This window comes from Dipodomys spectabilis, unplaced genomic scaffold (assembly GCF_019054845.1).
Source record: "Dipodomys spectabilis isolate Male_0828 unplaced genomic scaffold, ASM1905484v1 ptg000187l, whole genome shotgun sequence".
NCBI lineage: Eukaryota > Metazoa > Chordata > Mammalia > Rodentia > Heteromyidae > Dipodomys > Dipodomys spectabilis.
This window is the reverse complement of record NW_024870864.1, coordinates 11,747,829-11,753,828: the sequence shown is the minus strand read 5'-3', so window position 1 is coordinate 11,753,828 and position 6,000 is coordinate 11,747,829.

The following is a 6,000-nucleotide window of genomic DNA, read 5'->3' as shown; positions in this document are numbered from 1 at the left end:
TTAACTGTCAATTGCTGAAGTACTCCACAGTTCTACTAACTCATGATGCTTTAATGCAATGTCTTGTCTTGTCCTAAGTGGTGAACTTGACATGATGCAGGCACTCCGGCCATCCATTCTCCCCACATCAAGTCACAGGAGTTCTATTCGTGCGCCCTGCATCCTATACACACGCCAAGCTTTAAGTTTATAAGTGAGTTGACACAAGCCCACTTAAAGAAACCATAATTTACTTCTGTTTCTTCTTACAAACTAACCTTGGAGTAAACCAATCTGCCTCAGAGAGTTAGAACTCAAATTAGTGCTGTGGAATTTTATTCAACCTCAGAATAATAAGAGTCTAACTTTCCAACTTTGCCTCTGAACTATCTCCTTGCAACATTTTCCGATGGTTTCTTAATTTCTTTCCTTTCTGCTCTTTGGCACTTATTCACTGTCATTGTCTAAATTGCTTTTATGACTCTGTGAGGAAAGGACCTTGGTGGAGAGGACTGCATTTTTTCAAGCTTAGCTGATCTTATCCTACATTTCACTCAAAGGATCATTGAGTGAAAAGAAAACCATCTTTCATTAGTATTAAAAAAAACAAGCAGCAGGCCCAGTGTTAAAACACCCTCACTGTTCCACAGTGACAGAGCTGGCTTTATACATCAGGTCACAGTTCTTCACTTTTGCCCTCCCTAGCCCTCCAACCCAAGCACCAATCTAGTATCTTATCACCCATATGACTCCTAGAAGTACACTAAATGATTTTTCAAGTGTATCAGGGACTCTATACACATCAAACATAACTTTTTTTCAGTAATGGAGACTGAACATAGGGTTTTGCACATGCTAGATGAAGTATTTTGCCTCTCAGTAGGGTCTCACACAGGATAAGCAAAGATTTCTTCTGTTAAGCTACATTAACAAGCCCTTTTATTTTATTTGTTTTTGTTGTGAGAGGGGGCTTTTTATATACCTCAGGATATCTGGGTGTCAATATTGCTACTTCAGCCTCCTGGGTAGCTGAGATTTCAGGCCTGACATTACACATGTATTGTTTCTAAGCTGTTTTTTTCAGCTTTTAGTTTATTCAGTTATATTCTTCTTGAGATAATAGCAGTAGGTTCTCTAAGTCTAAAAGCAAACAACATTTTCCATGGGTATTTTTGTACTATTTGGATTTTCTCTTTGGCAACATCTTACATGATTAGATGCTATTAAATATTAAATCCAATTTAAATACGGACAATAACATTCAACTTCACTATCTCTGGAAAATGTTTCCAGATCCCCATCAGACGCTAAAATGTGTGAATGTCCAATTGCTCGGGTAATATGGCATAGTGATTATGTGTAACCTACAAAGGTCCTATGTCCTCTAATTTCTAGATTATTGGTAATAGGTAGCACAATACATTGTTTAGAGTTGATACAATTTATTGCTATGGAAACATTATAGCAAGAATAAAGATGATTTTATTTCTGATTACTTTCAATCCATGGTTGGTTGAATCTCATGGATGGGAAAGTTGTACAGTTGATTGAATTTTTTCTTTAGAAACACTATACTAAGTGACTGAGTATAGCTCAGCCATAGAGTGTATTGCTTAGCATATGTCAGGCTCTGGATTCAATCCCCAGCACCGTCAGTCATCATGATCATTATTATCAGCACCTTTGTTAATTCTCCACATTTCCAAGACATTATGTTACAGATACAGATTAAGACATCCTTTTGCTGAGCATTGAAATGCACAGATCAAAGAGACCAAGACTAGAGGCTAGTCCATAAAATGTTTTTCAGATTCCACATATCAACATTAACTGTGCACAGTGATATGCACTTGCCATTCCAGCTAAAATGGAGACTGAAATTAGGAAGGTCATAATTCTAGGCCAGCGAAGGCGAAAACATTAGAAAAATCCCACCTCAACAGAAAAAGCTAGACATGTTCGCACACATCTGTCATTTCAACCACCACAGCAAGCAAAAATAGGAAGATCTAGGTTTAGGCTGGCCTGGCCAAAAAGTAAGACCCAATTTCAAAAGTAACCACCTAAAAAAGGCCTAAGAAGGCCTGCCAGGCAAACGAGAAACCCCAAGTTCAAATCCTAACACTTTGAACAACAACAAAAAAAGACATACTCTCCTAACTCACACACTTGCTCTGAGCTGCCACAATTAATTTGAGGCCTGGCAGCTTCTTAGAATTTTTCTACCTGGAAACTAAGAGTAGATGCATCTAACAGCCTTGGAGATCAGATATGTCCCTCTTAAATCTGCAGAACTGCAAGAGGATAGAAACTTCTTAAGTTTCTATCAATATGGTTTGCATATTGATATTTTTGTTTAGCCACTTGAAGAAGCCAATTATTCATTTCTTGCTTGTCTATTACAATAATTGTTCACTAATTATAAACAATTTCTTCCAAAATGGAGACATGTGACAGAGAGCTCCTGAAACAATTCTCTATACTGAATTTTGCCCACATATATTTATTTTCAGATGAAAGAAATAATATCATGTGCTTGCAGTTAGGAAACATTATTACCAGCATGATGTTCTTCTCAAAAGTAATTAAGATGAGTATAATATAAAAAAAGGCCATCAAAAATATCACTGGATTTGACTCCTCAAAATGCCATTGATATGAGACATGAAAGAAACAGAAAGACTGCACTGGATTAAATGATATTAGATACAATACAAGGAGTATGCATTTGATCTGAAAAATGAAGATCCATATTTGGAGAAATTTAAGGATGTGTGTTTAATCCAGAGTATATCAGGATTTTATCTCCCTGTCTTTTTTTTCTGGTACTAGGGATTGAACCCAGGGCCTCATGCATGTTAGGTAAATACTTCTCTGGGTAAGTGGGATCATACACATGTACTACCTAGCTAGGCTGAAGCTTTTATAAAACAATGTATAAAATGTTCTACTCTCAGGAGACACATTCTAGATGTTGTTAGTGTTGAGGAAACCGGACTGTGACTTATTTTTAAATGACTTAGAATACACATACACACACGTGCACACATGACCACAAAAATGTGGTCTACTCGATGTGAACAAAATGTATTTGCTTATTATATTTTTACTTTAGAGCTGAATTGATATTGTTACATTGTTAATTGAAAAACAATACTATATATTCTTAGGATAAAATGTTTGTGAGTGTAATGTGTATCAATAAAATCAAGTTAATTAACAAACACATCAACTCATATACTTATCCTTTCTTAAATTTTTAAAAATTGTTATTATAAAGGTGATGTACAGAGTGGTTCAATACATAAGTCAGGTAATGAGTACATTTCTTTCTGGACAATTCGCCCCTTCCCTTGCTCTCTCTCAGTTTGTCTTTCATGTTCCTACCTACAAGTTGTATAGTTTATTTTTAACATAGCGTGCATTGAGCATCACTACTGCATTGGTTCACTCTTTGTCCTTCCATTTCTGTGCGTCCTCCTACCCTCCCAAAGACAGATAATTGAAATCTGGGTGCTGCTGGCTCATGCCTATATACTAGCTACTCAGGAGGCTAAGATCTCAGGATTGCAGTTCAAAGCCAGCCAGGTCAGGAAAGTCCGTGAGACTCTTATCTCCAATAAGTCACTCAGAAAACTGGCAGTGGCCCTGTGGATCAAGTGGTAGAGCATTAGCCTTGAGATGAAGAGCTGAAGAACAGTGCCCAGGCTCAGAGTTCAAGCCCCATGACAAAAAAAAAGACAAATGAACAAACAAGACAAAAATAAAAGAAAATGAAAACAGCAACTAAGGGAAAAACCTCTTATTTCCATTAACTGGAGTTCATTTCAATAAATATTATTTTGTATGATCAGAGGCACATAGGCATTGTGCCTTTGTGTTCCTCTCCTAAAAAAATCCTCCTTTCATCTCACTGTCTAAATGTCTAGAGTCCTGTAACATCTTAGAGTGTCACATACTTACCATTTTATAAGAATATTTCAAGTTTTTTTTCTCTTAGCCATTTGGAAATGTAAAATATATTATTAACAGACGTCCCATACCATGCTAGTTCTTGGAAACTCATATTATTTTTTAACCTTTCTATAGGTCTGAAAGTTTTCAAAATGCAAAATTGGATGAAACACGTTGTTGCCACTATCTCATTATAAATTAGATTACTAAGTAGTTGTGTTTTATTTAAGTCCTTTGAGCATCATGATCTATCAGACTTGTGCCTGACCATAAACACTCAGTTAGCTAAAGACAAGACTGAACTTTGTTTAAATTTAACCATAGATGTGTTTCCACAGTTTTATAATTCCGCAAAACGCACAATATTTGTGTAGAAAGGCTTTCAAATTTTTCAAGAGATGAGCATTTATTGAGAGCTCTGTTTGATCTTCAGAATTTTTTTCCTGGGTATTAATAGATGCTTCAGAAAAAATAGAAAGCTCTCTGTCTTTGCAAGGAAGTAAACAGTTCCCACTTGTGGCCTGTGAATGTGCATGGTGGACATATATTAGGACAAAGTATACTACCAACGGCCTTAGCTTCTCAGCCAGTCTCTGCTCATGTGCTAATTGCAGCTAGAGTGACATATTCATGTCAGTAATCACATTGGAGACAAGAAGATCTGTGTATTATGAGACCTTTTCAGAAATAAAGATAAACTGAACAAACGAATTCCCTTCATAATAGCTAATGATAAAAATCACTGAACACAGACATGTGTCACTTAATGATGAGGATACATTCCTGTTCTAAGACATATGTCATCCTCTGAACATCCTATTATGCCAATTAAAATGGCTACCATGTCACCAGGCAACATAACCTTTATGGACAACCATCCTATATGTGATTCAAAATTGAAGGAAATATTATGAGCTTCATGACTAGACCCCTCGTACTCAAAAGTCTGGGTAAAAGAGGGAATAATAAAATGAAAGTCTAAAACATGTGACAAAATGAGATCAAAATGGTTGACCTTGGAAGACAGAATGGTTGGTCCCAGTATCTCAAAGGAATTCTGTATTTTTTTGTGTGTTTATTATGCAACCCTCAAGTTTCCCTCTTTTGGGGATGATCAGAAGGAAGTAGGATCCATTGTTGTAGATTAATTGTCTCCTAACATTGGAGATGCTAGGTGTAGGTGTTGCCTTTGCCTGCTGATTAGGTTTATAGGAGGCAGTGAGGGTGAGGACTTCATGATGGCATTAGTGCACTCATCAGAAGGAGCCTTGGAGAGCTCTTCCGCACTCTCTCTTACCATGTAAGGACACAGCTTTCTGATGCCACATATCAAACTGTATGGGTACCCTGACCTCAGATTTCTAGCTTCCAGAATAGGGAGAAATTTAAACCACTCCATTTAAAGTATTTTGTGAGATTATCCTGACATCACATAAAGAAATGCTGTTGATATCCTATGAAAAATGCAAGGAATCAGTCTTTGAAAAAAATGACACCAGGGTAAACACTATCTTTTTCCTCTCAGGAGATATGTTTGACTATAGATATTGATTGAGCTTACAGAATTTGCCATTCCGTTTATAACAGACCCTCGGGGAACTTGTATAATAAAATCTCATTAAATGTGATACCAGTGCACCCCAGCCATCATAACACAAATGCCAAGGACAGCATCATAAACAGCACAGTACTCATGGGCCTGCAGTATGTGCAGGCCAGCACCTGTGCTGAAATCACAGCAGTTGTGGGACCATGTAGACCCAGAGAGAGCAGGAGTTTCCCAGCCATTAGACCTGGAGTACCATTATGATCCTCTAATTGCTCACTGGCTCAGCAAATTTAATGGAGAAGAGTTGCTTGGCAAGCCTAGCCATTTGCTATAGCAGTTCCATTACTTTTCATCCCCCTTGAGCCCATGGCTTCTTTGGTAGCACTGGCATCAGCTTCCACCATAATCCCTGACATGAGAGCAGGTGTGAATGTCAGCACATTACATCGCTCCTCTAACACATCAGCACATTTATCTCTTCAAGGAAATATTGAAGCAGAGCTTGATCAAGAACACTG